Below are 10,916 nucleotides of genomic sequence, written 5' to 3'. Positions count from 1 at the left end.
AGACTGACAGGGAGGGGGAGAGGGTGGGTGAAGGGGGGGGGGGGGGGGCGTCCCCATGGTAACTGTGTTTTTGTTAGCGCTCGTGAGTCAGACAAGCAGTGAGTCACAGTCAGGAGGAAACACACACACAGTCACATTCATACTCACTCTCCCACTCTCTCAAAGAGAAGCCAAATAAGGACAGCTACATGCACAGAGACAGAGAGAAAAAAAAACAGAAGGGAAGGAGCCACATGATTTGTTCAAAGCATTGAAGAAACAAAAAAGGAAAACTGCAAGTCAAAACAAATGAAAAGTGCAAAGACGGAGAACTTAGAAAGGAGTGTAAAATGCAGGAAAGCCGAGGAGCCAGAGGGCACAAGTGTGGGCACATACCCTCTCCCAGGAGCACCCCTACTGTGGGTGGGGATAGAGGAAACATACACAGAGACACACCCGATTTGTGCACACCTTGGCTTAACTCACTAAACCACTCATTTACTGTCTGGCGCATACACATGCAGAAAGGCCACCTGGTTGTGCACAACAACCTTTGCATTTTCTGTCGGTCAGTTTAAAGTTCCCAAGATCCTTTTGGAGTGGACAGCCAGTTAGGAGAAGAACAAAACTGACTCACTAGACAACAGAAATGATTTCACTTTGAGGACAGGGCCAGATGATTACTCTTGTGGCCGTTGTCTGCGACGCCAGTACTCTTGCAAATTTGTTGCCGGTTGTTTCAGTGGCGTCGACTTCTTTACATGGTTGAGATGACTAACTTTATTTACACAAATGAGCCTGCAGGTTTATGTTTGTGTAGGCTGTGATTTACAAGCAGCTACAGACCATGGCTCATCCCACAGTAAATCTATGTTTTAGCCAATGTGGATCCTGACTGAGAAACAGAAAATAGACCACCGCAAAGACCCTCTTATTTTTCCTGCAGCCGTGTGTGAGTGCTTCTACAATTTCATAAAAGTGGACATACAAGTTCTCACTACCTCACAATGCCGGTCACTTACTTTCATTGATTGACTTTGTAATTTTATTTTATTCTTCTTCTCTTTCTTTCACTGAGTTCAGTTAGCTTTAAAATCTACAGTATATTGCCAGAGGTTTGGTATTGATGCAGTATATAAAGGCCATATTTAATAGTATTTGAAATGTAGTGTACAGAGTGGAATGATCTGAATGTATAAGCTCAGCAAAACCTGCTGTTCTCCCTTACCTTTCACTCTCTTTTTGTCCTCTACTGGCTGAAGTTCGGCTCAGATCAGCCAATCAGAGTCCTAGTTAACGATCTTTCTTGTCAGGTTTATCTGTGCAGAGATAACGCTTGAGAAATATCACCTGTCCTCTAACGGCTGTGGATTGTTTCTGTTCTTTTTCTCTCTCTGTCTCACTCTCTCTCTCTTGAGTTTCACAACACAACTGAGGGATGAAAAGCCAAAGTACATATCCATCACTCAACAAAGTTGAAAACAACATGCCGTTCTTGATAAAGATCAGACTGACCACTTTCTTATTCAAAGCTTGTTTGCATAAATCCAGTCCCCTCCTTTCACTGTACATTTCTACATGAAGGCAAACAGCAGGTGGAGAGAGCTTAGACTGGATTTTTTTCTTTTTTTTTTCGGTTTTATAGCCAGGACAGGGAGGATCAGAGGTCATTGCTAAGTGGACAGGCCAGCTGGAGTGTTAGAGTGTTAGAGGCTGATGTTGGGCCGAGAAGCTGACAAGGAAGGACGGAATGTGGTGCAGAGCTGTAAAGGGTACAGCAGTTGAGGAGAGCGTGTACGCGTGTTAGCACAAAATGATTAATGAGCTGAAGGAAGTCACTCTGCGCTGTGTCACTGTAGATGATGTCAGCCGTTGAAGAGAGGAACAGAAACTCCATGTGGCCACAGATAGGCTTCCTCTCTAGTTGACCACCACAAACAAAATGTACAGTCCCACAAGTACAGTACGCTTTTTGTAATCCAGTGCTCACACAGATAAAGAACAATGTATCCATAAGACTGTTTTACATAGTTAATAATTCCACCTCCTCCACCTCTTAAAGCTACAGTGACTCTTTATTGTTTCTGTTTTCTGAATGAAGTCACTTTGAGCACAATCACATTGTCCTAACATTGTCAGAGATCATCACAAACTAAACAAAGCATTGAGTGGAGGAGCAGCAACAGGCCTGAGGACTGGTTTTGTTGGTTAAGAGTATCCAGTGGAATCTCTATACACAAGGGACAAAGCTAGAAACCAATAATGAGTGTCTGCATTTTTTTCTTTTTTGCTTTTAGGGATCAATTGATTAAACAAAGACAAGAGTACGTAATGGGCTCAGAATTACTTCTGAAAATCACAGTGAATGAACAGTCACTGTCACTTCATCCTCACATACAAGTTAACACTTTACAAAAAAAAAAACATTGCATTAGTTATTTGCACTGGTAATTCTATATGAAATTAAGTATACTTGCTTTGAAGCAATGTATGTTGCCCTCTACATTACTTATTTTCTTTCAGAGAAGGTTTTACTTATTTCAGCAAGACAGTAGCCATCCTTACTCCTGCGTGTATTACTGCAGTATGGCTTCTTAACAAAGCAATCGAGAAACTAAACTGGTCTGCTTTTCAGGACTGTCACCCACTGAAATTCGTATATGAGCAAATATGTCCTCCTTCAAACTCTTTTTGAACATGTTGGGTTGACAACTCAAAAAGAGCATGTGTTTTTCATTGTACTGTAAAAGGTCAACAATTCATGTCTTTGTAGCTACCATTGACACTGATATTTGTAGTAAAGATGAAAAGATCATTTCAGCATAAAGAAGTTCTGAAATTCATTTAAAGTAATGTTATCATGACTGTGTAGAGCAAACTTTGTCTTTTTACAATTTTCTAAATGAATTTAAGTGTGAATAAATATACATGCAATAGGCCATTTTTAATTGTTTATTTGTTCATTCTTCTTGCTTCATAATGTCTTCTCCTATGAAACAAATGACTGATACTCAATCGTCATGCCCTCACTTACTAATAGGAATAGTGTATAGAAATCCCTGTAATATGAAGCATGAAGCTGATTTGCTTGTTGCCATCTTTTCTCCATGAGACTCTTTTTTTTGCACATCCTGGAAATTCATCTGCTCATCAGTTACACCAGCACTCAGGCCCCAACGTAGCACTACATCTGGCCAGCTGGGAGGTTAATTAACTGGTTACCTGTATTTCTGTTCGGCTGCCTGGAAGGATGCAGAGATGGTAGGACCAGTGGTTTTCCCTTTCTACAAAAATAGCGGGCAGCACTGGAGAATCAGAGGAGACATCACTGTCAAACAGGGGCCCAGATTGACAGAGTAGGTGGTGAAGCATTGCACAGAGGAGCTAAACATCACACAGGAGAGTTAGGGATAGTGTAATATAATGAACTGGTGTTGAGTGCAAGAAGTGAACAAGTGAGTAGGGGCAGCAATGGAACGAGGGGAGTGAAGATGGGGGTTGTAAAGGTGGTCTTGGCAGGATATTTTTAGCATGTTGAGTGGAGGAGGGCGGTATCTTCTCAAGGGGTTTTTCCAGGGGAGTATATTTAGAGCTTGGATGTGTAGAAAAGACAGAGGGAGAACAGGAGGGATGTGAACTGTACACTAGTGTATGTCTGATGTAAGAGTCTGCAATAGGACCACACACATTCCTTTTATTAGGCCCTCGCTATATCTGCCTCTAACTCAGTCACTTGTTGACTCGCTTGATCGTGAAGAAAAGTAACCCAACACCCTGACACATATATTTTCTAGTACAACAACTGATGCTTTTTAACCTTGAATCCACACCTCTCAAAAATATTCTAAAACATATAGTATTAAACCACACACACACACATTCTTGCCTCAGTTTTGAGGAGGGGGAGTCATTTCTCATCAGTGAACGCCCTGCACACAGGTCGGACACTGAAAAAAGTTGATGACCAACAGCTTTTCATCACATCAACTTAACACCCGGCATTCCAGACACCGCAAATCAGACAGCAATTTTCCAAATACTAAAGCAGCTAATGTGGTTCAAAGTTGAAAAGAGAGGGAGAAACAGCTGAAAAAGCAATGCTAATAATATTGAGAGAAATGAGAGAAAGCAAGAGTAGTGTGGTCTCCGTATAGCTTGCTAAGGATAATAGCATGCAAGTTGGCTGGCGCAGACAGACAGAGAGAGGAGAGCGAGTGCAGAGCCGCAGTGACGCCATTGTGGTTCCACAGTACTTCCTGTCTACAGCCACAGTGTTTGTGTGTCCTGTCTCCATGGCAACTGCCAACACATAAATACCAGAGAGGTAGGAGAGAAGGAGAGAGAGGAGAGAGTGTAGGAAAGAAAAAATAAGGACAAAGTCAAGTGGATCCATTCGGAGCCTCTCAGCTGGCTGTTTTGAGTTGGGCTAAGACTTTCTGGTCTTTTATTGGACCTAATGATCATGTTCTGGACTGGTTTCCAAGGACATGGTTCATCATGGGTGAGGTGTAGAAAAGCTATGACCTCAAATGTCCCAGGACTGGGTCAGGAGTAGATGGGGGAAAAATGTCCAAGAATGAGTGGAAAATATCCAAGAACACTAACGCAGGGTGGAGATGAGGATGATGAAAAGAATGAAGTGTAGGCAGGTTGCTGGTTCTGCCCCTTCTGGAAAGCATGCCAATACTGCTGGAGATTCCCAAACTGTTCAGAACCAATCTGCTTAAAATAGCTGCATTAACTCTTTTTTATTTTTTCATTCCAAGTCTTGAACACACACGCTTTCAACCGCCACGGCGGGAGAAACAATTTTCCACACTTGAAGGTTCCCAAATTGTGAAACAGGACGATCCTTTTCCAGTGAGCAACTTTTCCCAGCAAATGGGAACCATCTTTGAGCGTAGTATCAGTTGTCCTTATGCGTTCAAGGTGTGTGCGACACGCTAAATGCTATTAGCACCAAACAGAAAGTGCAACTGATACTGTGGAAAGATTTTCATTTGACAAATACTTGCTCATAAACCAAAAAAATAAAGTTTTTCATGTGCTGTTGCAATTCTATAAAAAGAAAGGTGGTTAACAAAATACGTTGGAATCATCTGCCAGACCACCACATATCTGTACAAAATTTCCTGGAAATTCAGTTGATGAATGTGGTGGAAAGACAGACTCTGCCTTACCTCGTGAGCCAGCTGGATGGTCAGTATGGCTGTGTATGGATTGTCCACTTACCCACAATATAGTGAGTAATATGTATAGTATTTACTAGAGGATACAGGTAGCTAGACATACACATGCGCACCCTAGGGCTTTTTGGTTTTATGGTAACTACCTACACAGGCATGGATGGCAAGTATGACTATATAGTTCTTCATTATACCATCTATGAATCAGCATTCCCCATGAAAAGCAACTGAAAAAAAGTGAAAGAAATGTCAGTAAACAATTATTTTAAGAGCCACAGACACAGATGCTCTCATGTTGTAGCTTGCATGCAACTATTTCTACTAGAGCAAACTACAATACAATGTATCTTTACTGTTGAGACTGAACTAAAGCTTTTAATATGACTGGTACATATTTCACATGGTATTTTTTACACTTTAAACCAGTCTATGAGGGCGTGTCTGTTTCACATTCCTTTTCAAAAGCTTGCTTCAGATTTTCTTTGCTCGTGAATGTAACTCCAACTAGTAATGAACTCAGGATGTCAGCGTTAACAAGCTCTGTGGACATGTATCTGCAAGCCACAATGTATGATGCGCTATTTCAAACTGCATTGTGTACAGCTTCTATGCACTACTTGTTATTTACCACATGCCAAGTTTGTATAGCTCAGAGACATTTCAATCAGTAGTTATGTGTTGATCTAATCAGGTGATGCTTGCCCATTATTTCTGAAGCACTTTTTTAATGTTCTGTACAACAAACTATATTGCAAGTCAGGTTATAACCACTGCCATACATAATTGTATGATGAAAAATATGAACATTCTTTACATATTGGTTTGAAATTTTAGCAATGTCTCAACTGTGATAGTTGTGGCCAGGCAAGTCAACAAAACAGACTCAAAGTTTTATCTGGACATGGTAAAAGGAGATTGAATAGTTTAAGATCCCTGCTCTGCCAGTGAAATTGTATGATCAGAGAACCTCATGTCCTTAAAAGCTTTTTGTCAAAATACGCATGGGCTAGGCAATGGCGGGGTTTCACAGTGAATGAGAGCAGAAGAATATTCCCTCAGGCCTTCATGTGAATGTGTATCTCTCTGCAGCGAGAGGTAAAGCTGTTTTATAAGAATATGCTCGAGGCCAGTGTTGGTACAAAAAACAAGGAAATGTTGATACATTTTAGATCAGCTAGCAGCTCTTTCTCAGTCTTCTGAATTTCATTCTATCTCCTAAACTATTTTTCCATTAATTATTATATAATTGGATCTGACTCATCATGATGACCAAGTGGGAGTTGATATTCTTTCCCAGATCCTGCGGTCCAGATTAGAGATACTTACTGTCTGAGTCACTGTCAAAGATGGTCACTCAGCCGAACGTCCCCTGTGACCGGCTGACACATGCACCAGCACAAATGCTCACGCACATGCAACCCATCCATTGTGTATAGATATCCTCCCATATGTGGCTCACAATGTGAAAATGACACATGGAAAACCGGTTTAAATCTGTACAGACAGTATGTGCATTCATATTTACAGAGGCGCTGTACTCTGACCTGTTACAACAGAGCAGAACATACTGTGGAATATAGTTCTCAATGCACTATAACTCTGTGAACTACTCAGTTATAACTTAAGATGATATAGTAATTTAAGATGATATAGTTCACCATGACTCCACAAAATCATCCACTATCCTCAGTGGAGTCTGGTAGCCCACACTGTACTTAGGTCAGTGTTGCAATATGCATGCCCTGTATATTACCAGAAATGTGCACACAGCGGGAACATTTACAACTATGCTTGCATCTCACCACCTATTACACTGAGCTGATAATATTCTACAGAACCATAAAGAACAGAGTACGGCCTTGAGGAAAAAAAAGTAGAAAGCATTTCTGTAGCACTGGTTTCCAAATACCACTAGCTTAGCTGCCAGCGGGAAAAACGTCAGAACATTATGCACCAGAGTTTGCTCTCCATAAACTGGAATGGGTGGAAATGTTGAAAGAGATGGCATCAGTTTTACAGTTTCATACCAGCTTTATTTGGCTCCTGTTTCACCAAGACTGAAAGTCCTGATATTTGTCTGAATTGAAAACTGTCTCATCAGTTCTAGTGATGAGTATCTCTCTGTTTCACATCTGTATCATCTCAGTCATTACAGCATTGGGGTTGCGTGTCGCAGTTCTAATTATCATGTCTGTGAGGCAAGTGTGCACGGCACGCAACGCGGTTTAGATCACTGAAGACCTTTTTTTCCCCTTTTTTCTACAGTGATGGGTTCATGCCATAGAAACCCCCATTGCTGCATAATAACAATGTTCAGTTGAGTTGAACTTAGACAGTTTACTTGAGATAGACAGAATGTTAGTTTTCATGCAGTAATGCAAAAATAGACACATGCACTTTGTCTAAACTTTTAAAAGAAAGAGAAGGAAATTGAATGGGAATGGATGAATGTATATCTTCATGAAAGTCTGTCATAATCAAGTTCACACACACCACATGTTATCTTTGCTGACTGAAAATCAAAAAGTCAGAGCCCTTTTTAAACTCTGGCTGTTATGCAAAGTTGTAAATCCCCGGCGAAGACAACATAGAAACTCGAGTCCACAAACAAAACATTATCCCATCAGAAGATAAACGATGTGTCGCGGTCATGTGTCTTACTGGCATAGTCATTTCACTAAGCTTGAGTGTATGTGTTGCTAAGAGACGCGTATGTGTGTGGAATGTGTGACGTGCGCTCTCACACAGGGGCGTGGTCGTCTGTGCAGGACTTTGTCACTCTCGCACACAGACACACACACAAACACATCCACATCCAAAGGCTTTAGGGGAAGAAGAGGAAGTTGTAAAGTGTCTAATAGCCCCTCTCAGAAGTTCATGTTACTGTCTCCCTATGGAGAGGGCCAGATTTGGGGGGGGGGGGGGGGGCTCCTGTTCTTGACAGGTGCAGATGAAGCTCAGCTTTGACATAAACACCACACAAACACATACAACCACCCTCACCAAGGTCTGAAGTTTCATCGCGATGATTTAGTGTTTGCTGTTTTTATCCTGTTTGTGGTCACATTTATCAATCTGAATGTGATAAATGTTTCAAAGCAGAAACTGAAAAAAAAACAGCCATGTTTTGTCACTGTTTGCTTAGATTGCTGTAATCCTGCACTCTTGTCCCAGTACCTCCCTCCGCATGCAAAAGCAGATTGAAATTTCAGCACCACACAGAGAGGGCAACCTAACTTTTCAAAATTGATTTTTTTTTTTTAACCTGACTTCAACAGACACTACTTAAGCACACATTATTTGTATCCTGAATTCACATGTTCTTATTGGCTGCATTCACTCAGCTTTGACTTAGTAAATAGTATCTTTAACAAAGCAATACTTTATCATTGTTTCTGGCCTTATAAATATCCCTTTTAAGTTGTATAAAAAAGAGGCACATAAAACATACTGACATTTAAACAACTATTTATTAAATGGGTTAGAGTTTCTAAGATGAATGTGTTCACTTTGATTATTGTCAAAGAAAGAAATGGTAACTATCTGCTTGAAGACGTGAAGAAAAGCATTCACCTGTCTTGTCATTACAGGACATATCCAACATACAAGACAGCGTAACAAACATGTAAGTTTGTCCCATGCACTTTCAGCTTTGTGTGCTTCCTGCTCGCTATTGACTCAAACAGCCTTTGCTCATTTATTAGCAGCTGTGCGGCCAATTATCTCCCTGCCCCCTTTCCTGTGTTCTAGCAGCAGCCTCGGCCGTGCACAGCGCAGGGGAGGAGAGGCAGTGGAGAGAAGGGGAGGGTTCCTCTCCTCTGACATCGTCATAAAGGAATCCCCTCCACTGGGCTGGCCCGCCCACTCGCTTACTCTTACCCTGTCTGGCTCCCAGACACACTCGCATTCACACACACTTCTGTCTGCACAGCCGAAGGAGAGACAAGCCAAAAAGAAAGACAAAGAGTGAGATACACAAGACTGTGAAGTTCAGCTTTACAGCGTGACTTTGGAGGGCACGAGTAAAGTGAACTTGAGACAGAGAAAAGGAGTGGGAGCTTTTTATCTCAGGTAGGTGCAGCATCACATCAGTCTCTTTTTCAGTGGATGATTGTTGACTTTTTACCTTTTTATGGGTTTATGACCTGGAAAAACTGTGTGATTTTCTTTTACTTTTTTTTTTTTGGTCTTGAACTGCTGCTCTTCCACATAGAGGCACTTCACAGAAACCCCTGCAACCTGTTGATCAGGACAGACGTTCACACAGAGCAAGAATAAAGTCTGCCCGCCGTTCAAATGTCCTGTGATATTAGCACTGGAATATTGCCCTGTTGTGCGGTTTGCCACTGTGGACCAGCTCCATTACAAAGGTCAGATGTAAATAGTTCCTTTGAATGGGATGTCTTACTTTCTGCCTGTCTGTCTTTCTGTGTGCGTACCTGTCTCTGTAGTTGATTTAGAGATCACTACCCATCTGAGTGATTTTATGCGTAAAGGTTTTGCTTCTACCTGTTTGTCTGCCTTCCGTTGCAACTGTCTGCTTATGTCACCTGTCTACTCATATGCGTCGAGTCTCTGTTTTTACGTCAATCAGTTTGTGTGCCTCTCAGCTGGGTTGTTGGCAGTACATAGTGTGAACAGAGGTCATAAAAAGTTCTGGAAAAGCAGCCGAGAGGCATAATGGTAGTGCTGAAGCGGGGCCGGAGCTGCTCAAACATTCCTCTCATTGTTCAGAGGCCCTGTAAGTGTGCGAGCTCCCAAACCTCCATGAAAGGAAGGGAATCCAGCAACTACTGTAACTAACAAAGTTTCAGCTGCACTTGAGGCCGAGCTGTCTCTGTCTTCCTGTTCGCCATCCTGTCTGGTTTCCCTCTAGGGGTGGTGGTATAGACTAAATTGGGCAGTGGACGGCTAAACGGAGCAAAAGGAAGTTCACATGGGGATGACGCATCAGGAACAGATGAGATAAGACTAAGTTAATTTAGTCCTAGAGCAGGATCTGTCACTTTGCTCTCTTACAGACTGAGTGTGACTTTAGATAACCTCTTTGCAAAAAAGGACATGGGAAAGATGAGAGAACGGTTAGAGGAATTGCTATAATTCCTTCTTCACTGAGGAATTGTGAGCTCCGAAAACCTACAAGAAAAGGCCAAATGGAAGTATGGATGGAGGGAAATTATGGTAAGAGCGGAGGAGCAGAAGGAGGAGAGAAGATGGGAATGTAGCAGTCAAGCCTCAGCTTTGGTGGGTTTGTTGGGTGGGTGTGCCCGGCAGTGCTCTGTACAAATGGGCCCAGGGTCAGGAAACGGTGGCGTAGTGGAATAAAAGTGTATGTGTGCAGTTTCTGCACCCATTTGTACATGTGTGGTTCAGTGGCAACAGGGCAGCTGTACACTAAGTACAGGGCTGGTGGTGGCGAGGGTGTTTGGCCACGAATCAGGCTGAGGATAGGGTTACACACACTGGGCTAGAGGGAGTTGACCACGGGCTTGGGCTGGGCTCCTCATTGCTGAGGCTAGCTTTACAGCTCAAGAAGACTTTGAGCCTAAAAAAAAAAGAAAAAAAAAACTGGAACTGGAAATACTTTTTATTCTCAGACTCATGTCCCACATGTGGCTAGTTTCATTGATTCCAGGCCAGCCAACGTTTGTCCGCCTTTAATTCAGTAAAACTGCAGCAGAGAAGGCCCTTAGTGGAGCAACAGTTCTTGTTTGAATGTCAGTGAATGTCACGGCCTAAGCAATAATTGTG

This window comes from Leuresthes tenuis, unplaced genomic scaffold (genome assembly GCF_036924035.1).
Source record: "Leuresthes tenuis unplaced genomic scaffold, fLeuTen1.0.hap1 SCAF_17, whole genome shotgun sequence".
NCBI classification, from domain to species: Eukaryota; Metazoa; Chordata; class Actinopteri; order Atheriniformes; family Atherinopsidae; genus Leuresthes; species Leuresthes tenuis.
The sequence above is the reverse complement of the archived record's forward strand: the minus strand, read 5'-3'. Positions refer to the sequence as shown.